The sequence below is a fragment of the Lepidochelys kempii genome, chromosome 11, assembly GCF_965140285.1.
Source record: "Lepidochelys kempii isolate rLepKem1 chromosome 11, rLepKem1.hap1, whole genome shotgun sequence".
Lineage (NCBI taxonomy): Eukaryota > Metazoa > Chordata > Testudines > Cheloniidae > Lepidochelys > Lepidochelys kempii.
Genome location: NC_136390.1, coordinates 43,704,554 through 43,718,111, shown reverse-complemented (window position 1 = coordinate 43,718,111; position 13,558 = coordinate 43,704,554). Strand labels below are relative to the sequence as shown.

Below are 13,558 nucleotides of genomic sequence, written 5' to 3'. Positions count from 1 at the left end.
TCCCCTTCCCCCTATATCTGGCTTTTCACCTCCTTCCTCCCTGCCACCAAAGAATCTAAGATGAGCCCCAGTTTCGTGCTAAGCATTTATTCTGCCACCAGAAGCTCTAGTCAAACCCCTCTCCTCATTCACAGACTTTCAGCCCAAGAAACCCCGACTGCACTTCCTTCCGAGGACATGCCAAGTGAGACGTAATGACATTGACTTGGTGTGCAGCAGAATCTAGTAAGAAGAACATGAAATGGATTTTATTAACACTATTGAGCTGCTTGTGAATGATTTTGTGACTATGCAAATTGGCAATTTCTTTCTCTAAATATCACTGTAATTGGCAGTGAAAGTTGCTACTTGCTAGATTTGTCATTGGTCGCTTTGACACTTATTTCCGCATTAGGGAAATCAACAAGTTGCTAAATCTAGTGACAAAATTGCTAAATTTGGCAACACTGGTAATGATAGCTTGCTATAGAAGATGGCACCCCTTGCATCACATCGGGAGAAGGGATGGTCTAGTGGTTAGGAGACTAGCCTGGGATCTGGGTTCAATTTCCTAATCCACCATATACTTCTCATGTGACCTTTGACAAGTCCCACCTTGTCTCTCTAATATCCTGGGGCCGACATAGCTACAACTACACTGCATACTTAGACAAGTCACTTAGTCTCTCTGGGCCAGATTATTATAGGTATTTAGGTATCTAAAGAAGCGGAGAGACTCCTAGTGGGATTTTCAAAAGCCGCTCAGTGTCTAAGTGCCATTGATTTCAATGGAATCTGGCACTCAGTGCCCCAGTTTTCCCTCTGAAAATGAGAGTAATAGGACTTATCTGTCTCACAGGGCTTGTGTGTTAAAGATTGGGAGGTGCTTACATATTATGGTAATGGAGGTTATGTTAATTACCTTAAATAGCATTGTCCCTTTGTGATCGCTTTCTCTTCAGCCAATGGACACTTTGCCTTAATAATACAGCGAGTTCCTGCACTGATACTGTTCCTTTGTTCTCCCAGGAGCTGTCATAAATGAAAGGACTTCACAGCAGTTCTGATATTGCCCTTCATCTGTACTTATTAGGCATGTACATTGACTTTTCACACAGGACTCTGTGAGCATGGGGGTTAGTGTGTGTGTGTGTGGGAATAAAGTATTATGGCAGTCCCGAATTCCTACCTGATCAGCTGTCTGAACAATACAATTTGGTAGAACTTCTCAATATAAGGTAGAATAAAGTTCTCAAATTACCCTTATTTTGCTGTAATTGTTTTCATTTTCTGGAGCAAAGGATTGCCTCTCTGGACCCCTCTAATGATACTGAGCAGTGTGCTTCCAAGGTGGTCTTATTAGATTCTGTATCCACTACTTTATCTACTACTTCATCCCTTTATCTGCTACTACTGTTACCATAAAAAGAGTAGCCTCCACAAGGTAGCAAGAAACAGACCGTAAATGGACAATACCTTTTTGTTGAAAACAAGTAATGGGCTATGTATAGTACAAATATAGGAAAGAAACATGGGACCAGGCTTGAAGTAATTAACGAGAGAAACTGATCTGAGAACGACCACTTGTCTTAAGTATATACAGAAATACTCAACTCAAGCTATGTCAAATTATAGTTGATAACCATGTGCCTAAGCCCAGAGATAAATCCCAACTCCTCTTTTGAGAATTAGAGATGCTCTCCCTTTCTGCCCTCTGCGTTCAAACCCATAGCCTGAGCTGCTGTCAGCTATCTCAGAGGGATAACTGAGTCTTCAAACTAGGTCCACCCATCAGATGAGCCTGGGGTTTGCTTCCACCCTCCCCTCCAAACTGGGGGTACAGAAGAAAATCCAAGGAACTAGGGAAGTATTATGTTAGATAGATGCTCCACTGATTAAACAGTCGATAGCTAGTTTTCCACCCAGTTTTTCTTATCTCACTTTCCTCTCAGGAAAACCTTTATATGATACACCCTGTAAGGGTTCTTTAGCAACTGGCATGCAGCTAGCACAATGTTCAGTGGCATATGCACATTAAATTACACAGCTAGAACTTCCACTACCTTGTTATAACATTTTTAGTGCATATTATCATCATTTGCATGAATTTTTGCCCTAGTGTATCTGTCTCCAGCATATCTATGTAATTGGTGTTGTGGGTTTATCATCATTCCCACATTCTGCATTTTCAAAGAGCCAGTTGTGATTTAGCCACACAATTCACATTTCAATCAATAGGAGTTTTGTGGCTAAATCCCAAGCAATTCTTGTAAACTGTGTTATCTTCTTTAATCAGAGGTTTCTGGATTGATTTTCTTTGCTTATGGTTTTTGCAGTTGTTTAAAAAAGAAGCAGACATGGTGTAACGTGTGTGTGTGTGTGTGTGTGTGTGTATATATATATATATAAACATGTATACACACACACTCTATTATTATTTAGTCCATTACATCAGTCCATAGCATAATACAGTACGGAATAATGTCGGTTGATATTATGACACCTTGATAATGTTAAAGAAATGCATATTAACAATTGTAACTAATAATTGCAAGTCAATGGCAAACCTCTCCACGTCTTCTGTGGGACCAAAAATTGGCCCATTATAGTTATTAATATGTATCACTCTATGACCACCATAATGCCAATTGTCCCCATGATGTACTATGGGCGTAGAGTTTGCAGTTTTATCCTGAGTTCAGTGGGACCAGGATTTCCTGCTCTATTAAAAAAACAACAACTGTAGAGTCAAAAATGTGGAAATATATTCACATATAGTGGCCAAGAATATACACCAGGCTAACAGCTTGCAAAATGTAAAGCAACAAATATTGTCTCAGACCTACACTGCAGATGTCTTCTGCAGCACGTTCTCCATTCACTCAGTGCAGGGCACTACCACTGACATCAATGGGGGGTTCATGTGCAGAATATCTTGTTGAACTGACTTTACCAGCATTGACACTGATAGTGGTGGTGAGAGACCATTCATTAGACTGGTATTTGTCCTAGCAGAGTACAAAGCTTTCTGGAGGTTCAACCGTCATGCTGCTGTCTGGGAGTTTTTCTGCTGAAGTTACCCCTTTCCAGCTATAGCAATGAAATCAGCACTTCAAAGTTCTGCTCACCCATTTTACCCTCACCTGAGCACCACTCCAGCCACACAGTCACTGTATCGCTTACCCTCCATTTCTTCACTCTCTCTGGCAGTGGGACTCCACGCTTGCTTCCTCAGTCCTCTTTGGGGGTTTCAGAAGAAAATCCAAGGCACTAGGGAAGTGTTAAATTAGTTAGATGCTTCATTGATTAAATAATTTGTAGCTAGTTTTCATATTTACACTCAACGAGTCTCTCTCTCTCTCTCAGTGAGTGAAAATGCTTCTCTTGCAAGATTAACTATTTCCAGTCCATCATGCCTTTCTGCACATCATTTCATTCTACAGATTTCCAATTTGATGGTTATTAAAGGTTTAAAAAGTTTAATTTGACCTTGGACCTGTAAACATATGATTAACAGTTGATGATATTGTTCTGGGATAACTGAACGTCTGTCTTCAAGCAAATCTGTATTAAAGGATTTGTTTTACTTACACTGGGCCAGATTCTGATGCTCTTCCTAACACTGAGTAGTACCGTAACTCCTTCAGAAGCCCCTTTGATTTCAAAAGCACTGCCCCAGGAGTTAGGTGCCACTCAATATGAACAAAGGTATCAGAATGTGTCCCACTGTTATTGGGGCAGGAAAGTCCTTTGTTCTTAAGATTGTGCTGATTTGGAAGATAAACAGTTTGAACAATTTCCCACTCCTTATGTCTTTTGCAAAGTACATGTAAATTCTTACAATATGCTTTAAACCCAAATTAACTACTGCATTTTTCTTTTAAAACATCCCTTTTGGCAGAATCATGGGCACCCTTGCAGTATCACACAAGTGTATGTGTTAGAGGCAAAACAAGCACTGTACATTTGAATATGGAAATATATTTTAGTTCTAGGTTTCAAGGGGCTATTTTAAACCACAGTGAATAAAACAATTATTTTTAAAATGATGGACAGCCCCTTGCTGGTGTCCCTCTGAAGCTAAAACTTTAGAACTGTGTGCGTTAGCGAGACAACGCTGGCATTTAAAAAGTGTATCTTGTATCATCGGTCTCTTTTATCTTTTTTGGCATGCTCTTTAGGAAACAGCAGAGAAAGAAAAATATGAAATTGAACACAGCAAATTTAATTATAAAACAAAACCACCCACCTTGCTTTCAGGGTCAGGAAGTATAATCGCCTCCTTTTGACGCAAGAATGAGTTTAACGACATATGTTAAATGAACAATTATTTAAAATAAAAGGAAATGACCTTAAAAACAGCTGCAGTATCTCAGGCTATAGCACAGAGAGCACTGCAGAAAAACAGACCATTGTGGAACTCAGGCATATACACAATCAGAGTTCCCCAGTAACTGTACCCTTTCAAAAACAAAAACCAATTGCTTCAGAGAATACTGTAATACACCTTGTTCTGTATTTGATCTCACCAATATAGTCTCTCTCCTTTTGCTGCTGGAGCAGATCAAAAGTCACTGGTGGCTGCCAAATGGTGCTATAAAAGTCTATTTTTCAATAAACGGTGTTTTACTGAAGGTTGCAAGCACTTCAGCATTAAATGCACACCTAAGAAGAATAAAAAGAAAATAGCATATTGCAACAGAATAAATTCATTTTTATTGAAACAGCCAGCAGTCACATGACCAAGCATCTAGCCTTTAGGATAGCAACAGAACTAGCTTGAAATGGTAAAGGAATTAACCAGTCTGCCTCCTCCTTCCACTAAGCTTTTCAGCCTGTCGACGGGTTGCATGTCCATATCCTTCACAGCGCATCTGTAGAGCTATTAAACTGGATAATCCCTCTGGCCTTTGATACATTTCTGGACATGATTATTTCATTACTCGCAGTATATCAGTAGGATCATAATAAAAAGGACTTCTGACAACCTGCCAAGAGTTTTGTGGCCTTGTAAACACAAAAGTGCTCTAATAAAATTTTATTAAGTGTTAAAAAGTCATAAAAAGTGAAATAACATAAACTACAAAATTTACTGTCCTCAGCAAATGCTGAAAATATCGTCCATAGTAAAATTAAATTAGCATGTAATAGCCAGAGAAGCAGTGTGGAGTGGGTTTAAAAGAGGATCCAGGACAAAAAAATTGCACTGGAACTGGGTCCTGGGGATTGAGTTTATGGAGATCCTTTCTTTTTATTGGAGGGAAGGTAGAGAGGAATGAATATGCAGATTATGGACAGGGGCGTTCTAAGGTCATTTGTGTCCTGTAGGTTGTTGATACTTCTTTTTTTGGGGGGGAAGGGGTGGGGAGGGGGTTATATTGAAGCTGTAATAGGGGACGGGAGGAGGGAAGCGAGTCATGGGTGCGGCTGTTGTCCACTAGGGAGCGCTGTGAGACTAGAAATCCCTCTGCCGTACCTAGGGAGGGGATGGGGGACCTAACAGGAATAACCCTACAGCTCAGTAGGAATGTTCACCCCCCACTGTAGAAATTATATTCACATTTTTGGCGTTTTCTTACAAATAAAAAAAATGGAGTGAAGAAAACAATGCTGCGGAGTTGAGCTGCCCCAGACTTTCTCACGGGGAAGGGAGAGAAGGGGCTGGCTCCTTTGGCTGCATTGTCCGTGCCTTTCTCCTGCGACTTTCCGTCCTGCAGCCCCGGGGGGACGAGATGTCCCCGAGCCCTGTTTCTGGTGGGGGGAGGCATCAGCCTTAGGCGCTGTGCTTTCCGCTAGCTGTCCTAACATTGCAGCGTAAATGCCACCAGGGGCCAGAGCGTGTGGACCCAAGTAAGTTGACTCTTTTGCTTGCATTTGATGCCCTCTAGGCAATGCCCCGCCACGCACTCGGGGCAGGGGTGGCTCGGCTGGTGTTTGTAAGAGCGGACTGGGGGTCACGGAAATAACCCAGCCGTTCAGGGAAATCCACCCACTGCCCCGCTCCCAAACGCTGCAGGCGGGAGGTGCAACGCGAGCCACAACCTCCCCACGGCCCGGCCCAGGGAGCGGCCGCGCGGGCGGCGCTGCCAGCAGGCGCAGGGCCGCCGCGGCTGGGGCTTGAGGGCCAGGTTCTCGCAGACCTGCCAGGGCTTAAGGCCCCCGAGGCTGGGCGGCGCTGCGGGATGCGTGAGGCTGGAGCTGGGCTGCGCTGCAGGCCTGAGGCTGCCTGAACCCAGCCCGCTGCGGCTGCCCCCAGGCCTCCGAGCGGCCCAGCAGCATCAGTTCTGGCTCCGGCCCCACGTCGCTCAGAAAGGACCCTTCGGCAACCCGCAAGCAACGTGTCCCGCCCACCCGAGCCCTGTGCCATGGCTCCAGCAACCCCTGCCCCGGGCCACGGGGGGAGAGGTCTGCGGAGCACCTCCGAACGGACCTGGGCGTTCCGGGGTCACCTAAATCGCCTCGGGAGGCCCTCTGAGTGCCGATTGCAAATGCCCGGCTGCCCTGGAGAAGGGGGGAAACAATCTGTTGTATATTGGTTGATTTAGGAGTCAACAGTGCTCTGCTGAGCGGGATTGAAGCAAACAGGAAGTAAATGAGCAGGCAGTGCCAGGGGGTCGTGCCATCGCCCTCAGGATTTCCTTCGCTTTTTTGGCTGCACTACGATTTACCTGAATGTTGCCAGAAAGGAAGTAAACGTGTTCCCGTCACATGTAGACACTCCCCAGAGTGCTGGCAGAGCTGCCCCAAAGAGAGGGAATTTTATACTGATTCATGGACAGGACATTTTTTTAAAAGTTTCGTTTTGTTTCAGATGAAAAGGATAGTTGGCTTTCAGGTGGCAAGGCTGGAGGCCAAGCAGAGCAAGATACTGTCTAAGCCTGTTTTGTCTTTGTGCTGAATACATGCTGAACGTGTGTTGAATACCTGCTGTAAAACTAAATCAGAAGTGCAGCTAAACATAGCTGTTTTGTGGAAATATTTGTAGGCAAACCAAAAAAAAAAAAAGTTTTAAGATACATATTCTACACAGACAGCTAACCAAGGCCTTTGTCCTTATTAAGCAAACTCCACATAAAGTTGCTTTTAGGAGTGATTTGAGCAATTGTGTAAGCAATTAGTATTTTAGCAACAGAGGATAGAGTTTTAAATAAAAACAAATGGGTTTATATGCTATTATTTTGAGCCATAGGAAACAGGAGCTAATGAATGAGTAGGCACAGTCTTACAATACTGCTTGCTTTACACTGAATGCTATAAATTGCTAGGTTCCAAAATATGTATTTTAGCTTGTATATGATATTGGCTAGAACCATGTGCATATGTAGAACCTACAAACATAAAATAAATATTCACCACTATGTTTGAAGGCTATAGCAGTAGTTTAAAAAATCCTTATTTTTGTCCCTTTTGGAATTAGAAGTATGAGGTTATTATTGTGTGATCAATATTTAGTTATATTAGCAAATTACAGAAAATGCATTTTTATGCAGACGATGTATTTAATCAATAACAAAAGTCTTCACACTTATCTGACATTTTATTTTTGAAATATCTAATATTTAATATTAACACCTAATTGGCAACACTCACAGAATATTGTACAGAACACGTTTTGGGAGATAATTCTGCGTTTTTTAAAAGGAAGGTTAAGAAAATTACCACATCATATGGTCTCTTAATTTAAGAAATCTGTGATCAAATATATCTTCTGCATAAAGTGCATATTTTAAATGTGAAATCAAAACATTAGTTATTTTTATGTACTACTTAGGGGCATTTTTAAAATTCTGTCACAAAATATCATTTAAGGACTATAAAAATATTGCAGTGCAGCAGAAAAATAGTACAGTCAAGGCTTTGAACTTAATATATGACTAAAAAGTTACTGAAGCATTATAGAATGCTTTATATATATGTGAATAATGTGTACATATACAGTATGTGTATAGCTTTGAGAGAGTTTTTAAATGAAATGAAGAGGTGTTAGCATTTGTATTACTGGAAGAATCAGCATGATCATTAAAATGTTGGAGCATTTACCTTATTGCTCTGATTTTTTAAACACCCTTGAAAAAATTGCTTTGGACTTTGACATGGAGATGTATACATAATTGTTCCTTTTAAATATATATTTTAAAACATCTCATTATATCAGCTAACATAATGTTTGTGGTTATTTTGCTTTGCATTCTTTCAAAGGACCTGATTCTGCCCAAATATATATGCAATTAAAACCTCAGTCATGCAAGTAATCCCACTTACTTCAGTGGGACTGCTGATCTGAGTAAATGGGTTACTGGATCAGTGTTTATATTATTTGAAAAACACTTTCTTTAGACTCGGCATTGTATTTCTACTGGGAACTTTGAACATGTAGCTTTGTGGGTGCAAAGGATTTTCCAAACTGGCTTCATGGGATGTAACATTGGAAAACTACCAAAGATATGCAAATGGAATCTTAAAATAGGAATTGTACGTTTAAATGAGCGTAATAAAAACACAAATGATCCAGGGCCTGATCTTGAGAGGTGATAAGTATCTGCAACTCCTATTTAAAATTCTTTCAGTTCAATCCTGTTAGTTTTAAAACACGAATAATTTTTTATTTGTTTTATAGCGTGCCAAAGTGTGCAAGGCACTTCACATGAGACTTCGTCCCTGCCTGAGACAGTTTACAGTCTGAATTTCGGGCATGACACAAGAGGTGAGGAAGACAAACATAATAAGGGGAGTGGACAATGGTCACAACAGGCAGTTATGGATCAAATCCTATGCTCAGAAACTGAAAGTTGCTTCTTTTGCTGGGTTTCTTTAGATACTTAAAGAATTTTAAACAACCCACTACCCCATACTGTCCCAGTTCTCTGATTTAGGGTTGCCAGGTGCCCAGTTTTCAACCAGCCACCTGGTCGAAAAGGGACGCTCTCCCCAGCCCTCCCCAGGTGAAAATGAGAACGTGAGTGAGGGTGGGGGAGTGTGAGCGATGCGGGGGGGGGGGGGGGGGGGATGGAGTGAGCGGGGTGGGGCCTTGGAGAATGAGCAGGGCAAGGGTTTTTGGTTTTGTTCAGTCAGAAAGTTGGCAACCCTACTTACACATACCTAAGTCTTTCTGAATTAACCATTGGCTTCAAATCTTTTCAAAACACTGTATTACAGAAACAGATCATGGGTGAAATATTGGCCCCATTGAAATCAATGGCAAAACTCCACTGACTTCAGTGGGGCCAGGATTTCACTCATTCTATACTAATACTTTACATCAAACATATGAAAGAAATTTTAAATTGTCTTTAAAAGAACTGAAATTAGCTGTTTTCAAAACTATTCTAATTGGTTGCTAACTATTTTTCTGCTGGTAATAACACAGGTAACATATAAGTGTAAGTTCATGTATGTGACCTGTTCTTATAACATTTTAATTTCCTGTAACTACCCAGTAACTATAAACTAACACTTTCGCTCAAAATCTACTACAGTTCGTTTATATAATATATGTAAAGTTTGTAGATAAGAATAAAAGGTCTGATCTAAACTAAATCAATGGGAGTAGGGACGTTCAAGATACTCATTCCATCCACAATTCATTGCCATCTTCAAATGTGCAATACATTAACACAAGAGATGGGTTAAGCAGGAAGAGGCAGTATTAAATTTGAACTTCTTGCTTTTGTGTATTTGAATCATGCCTTTAGTGTTATTTAAATGATTTTTCTAATTTTAATTTCCCTTGATTTTAGCAGCAATATAATACTTATATACCACTTTTCACCTGATATAAAAAAATCAAATCAGAAAAAAAACAGTATTGCTTTAAAAAAATGTCAGTTCCCCTACAACTACCCATACAGACACTTCTTCACTGACATTTTTTCTGGTCCATCAGATTGGGGTGGAACCAATCCTTTGTATGTATTACATTTTCAACATTTGGATGGAATTTTGAGCCATATTCATCCTGTCCACAGAATGCATTCTCCTTAAACCCAGCCTGAACAAATGTTTCACACCACAGTGTTTGTGTAAATTTTAAACTATAAAGCTACATTTTCTTCTCTGGGATTCTGCAGTGTGTTCACACTGGGCCAAATCCATTTTTTCAATTTTTTTTTCAATTTCAAGAATTGAACGGGTAGCTACACGGGCAGAACTGAGAACAGTATGTGTGCAATGCATTAGGGACAGCAATCCGTGTTGGAAAGGGTTATGAAAATTAGCTGCTGAATGCTCTATAAAAAATAGCTTTTTGAACTGAGTGAACTTGTCTGTAACTCATCAAATTGATTTGAGCCCTTCTCTTTCTCTGCATGAAGGGAAAATGGCTTGCAATCATTCATTTACTTTTTTAAAAGTATTTAAACTGCCCCCAAATAAATTCTTTTTTTATTCACAGTTCTTCTGTAATAAAAACCAACTAAACAGGTTTACATTAAATTTGGGGGGGGAGGGGAATTTCATTCAGGCATAGCACTTGTATATCAAACTTTAGCTTGATGTGATTTTAAATGGCTAAGCTATATACCCCTCAAAAATGTGTGTTTATAATTAATCAGTGGACCTCTCCTTAACTACAATAGCCTTCTTAGTAGCATTTTAATATATACCAGGTACAGTCCATTAAGCTGGAACAAATATAATCCTGAAAAGACAAGCTTTACATTTTCCTGATCGTGGGTAATTTTCCACATTTCTAAGCTACCATTTTGAAGGCATTTTCTTATTTCCTGAGTTTGAAGTACAACATAGCATCTTTGTTGCCTGATTGCTTAGCTTTCCAAAGTTCCTTGAAGTTTGTGGCCCATAAGTCTTGGAGCCTTCAATATAGCTCTAGCTACCGGATACTCTCTGAGATAACATTTTATGAAATTATCTGCAGCTGTGTGATTCTCATGTGCAAGTTACTGCCTGCAGATGTCAAATTCATAGTGCTGTTAGTACTGTATGTCTAGGTCACAGAGCCTAAAATGAAGGCCTGGAGCCAGATACTCACCTGGGTGCAACTGCAAAGAAGAAAGTGGCTTTCATAATGAAAAACTATATATCAAAATTCATGGCTTCTCAAGGCAATAGTAGGAGTGTGCCTTAAGGGCCTGATTCTGCTCACACTGAAGTCAACGAGGATTTTACCAGTGACTTTAACATAAGCAAGACAACGGGCCCTAAGTATCTAGATTCCAAAGCATAACCAGAGTCCAATGTATTCTAACACTTTAGCCAAGATTTTCTGCATAGTCTAGCCATTGCTGCAAAACTGTGTGGCAGAATTAAAGTTTAGATTAAACAGTTGCGGGCATGTTGATGTCAATGGAGCTGCACCAATTTACACTAGCAAATAATCTGACCTTACATTTCTAGCCCTTACAGTTGCAAAAACAGCCTTCCACATATGAACCCAATGCAAACTAATGAGTCTGCAGAATAGCTCTGAGAAATGTGAATTGCACCTATTAATTTCAACGATGTGTTAATTTAGACACCGAATAATGACAAGTTAAAGAAATGGTTAGATTGTTAACTATTAAACTGCTAATATTTTAGCAGAAGCATTCAGCTAACGTGCATTGATAGACATAGGGGCTCCAGTTCGGGCAGCAGTCGCGCTTATACAGCTCATGCAAGGGGTTAGCTCCTTGACTGAGAATCTGATGACACAATTCACTCCTGGATAAGAACAAGTAACAATCTAGCTCCCCTGTGATCTTATTCCTGTAACCTTTGCCCTTCCTCCCTATTGTTTATTACCTTTGCATTGTGTCCTGTACTGAACTAGAAAATATTTGCCATACCCCTTTAACCAAGATGGGTTAAGGTATCAGCAAAAGATACATAGATGGACCTTGTTCCTTATTCTCTCCTGGCTTACATCAACATCAGAACAGATCACCATAAGAAGACTTATACTAGTATAGAAACAGGACAGTTCACAGGAAAGTACTACATGGAATGTGTGGGCATGTCTGCCACACTTTGAATTTGATCAGTTTTGGCTTCTTTGCCTTACAACTGGTGCTGTGCCTGAGCCACACAATTCCAATTCAGACGTGGCTCCCAGATCCCCTTTGGTCCAAATCTTCTCTAATGACACCTTTGACATCAGTGGTTCCTCACTTTTCCAGACTACTGTACCCCTTTCAAGAATCTGACTTGTCTTGCGTACCCCAAGTTTTCACCTCACTTAACAACTACTTGCTTACAAAATCAGACATAAAATTCCAAGAGTGTCCCAGCACACTATTACTGAAAAATTGCTTACTTTCTCATTTTCACCATATAATTATAAATTAAAAGATTGGAATATAAATATTGTACTTATATTTCAATGTGATTCTTGAGTCTGTTTTTCACTTGTGAGCCATGTCTGAAGCCCAAGCCCCCCAGGCAGTGGGGTTGAAGCATGTAACTTAGCTTCATGGGGCTCCCTATGGCATGTGGCCCCGGGCAGTTGCCCTGCTTGCCACCCCTTAATGCCAGCCCTACACTTGCAATCGCCCTAAACCCATCTATGATCCCCCCTGGGAGCTGCAAACCCCAGGTTGAGAAACACTGATCTAGATGAGTTGAGCACCCCCAGTAATATATCTCTGTGTACCCCAAAGGGTACATGTACCCCTGGTTGAGAACCACTGTTTTAAATTATGTCAGTGTAGATTCTTGACTGAGAATCCCATCACACAACTGACTTTATTTTTGCTTAACTTTAATATTGGCACAATAAGTGGAAGGAGCATCAGAACTGAGGAAAAGAAATAGGGATTTCCCCCTACTACAGTCAAACAAAACAAGCCTACTGTGTGAGGGTATACACCATCCCTAGAAGTTAAGTAGAGGAGCATATCAGGTTCATAGGATTTTTCGCCCTCCCTTCAGTCTGGGCTGTAAAGTTTCCTCTTCTCGTATTGTCAGCCCTACAGCCTGGCGAACAAAGAGTCTCAGAAGAGACTCTGTATCAAACTGCAAGTAGGATGTCAAAAAGAATCCAATTCTCATAATTTATGAGAGCATCACTTTCAAAAGGCTTCCAGTGCCTCTGTCAGCCTGAGGTCATGCTCAAACTCAGGTTCCTAAATGGTACCGGCCAAGCCACTGACCAGACAGTTTTACCATTTGGTCTCTTTATATGGTCACATTATTACCCAGTAAATTGTCTTGATCACCTCAGTGCTCACATATCTGAATTATAAGCAAACTTGATTGGATTTTTAAAGCAACATGAAAGAGTGCCCCTTTGATTATATACTTTCACCCAATTTATATTGTGAATAAGACGCCATCCAGTCTTTGCTTACTCTTGTTTAGTGCATGCATGATGTGAAAGCCAAAGCCACAGGAGTAGGATGAACAGCTGAAATATCTCTAATGACAGCACTTTTGAAATTGTATAGCTGCTATTTCTTTTCTATGGTTTCCAAACAACAACAACAAAAGTAATGTCTGTGTTAAGAGCATCAGTCGGGCTCGTTTAATTGGATAATAGTTGTCTGTGTAATTTCTTTTTTTTCCTTCTGATAATTTAAAATGAAAAGGAAGAAAGCAAGGAATTTTCATGAAGGTTATAAAATGTATTTTAGTCACCTGGGAGACC

At 40.5% G+C, this 13,558-nt stretch overlaps 2 long non-coding RNA genes across 3 annotated transcripts in view; one reads left to right on the top strand and one right to left on the bottom strand.

Moving 5' to 3' along the window:
- LOC140895678 (uncharacterized) overlaps positions 1-6,492 on the bottom strand; it is a 63,436-nt gene extending 56,944 nt beyond the window's left edge. The window contains exons 1-3 of the long non-coding RNA XR_012154308.2: positions 6,410-6,492; positions 4,509-4,644; positions 3,163-3,249 (exon numbers count right to left, since the gene is read on the bottom strand). This is a non-coding gene — a long non-coding RNA (uncharacterized LOC140895678). The remainder of the gene's footprint in view (positions 1-3,162; positions 3,250-4,508; positions 4,645-6,409) is intronic.
- The window catches only part of LOC140895676 (uncharacterized), an 87,574-nt gene continuing 79,489 nt past the window's right edge, over positions 5,474-13,558 (top strand). For both annotated transcript variants that reach the window (XR_012154306.1, XR_012154305.1), the window contains exons 1-2: positions 5,474-5,829; positions 8,597-8,683. This is a non-coding gene — a long non-coding RNA (uncharacterized LOC140895676). The remainder of the gene's footprint in view (positions 5,830-8,596; positions 8,684-13,558) is intronic.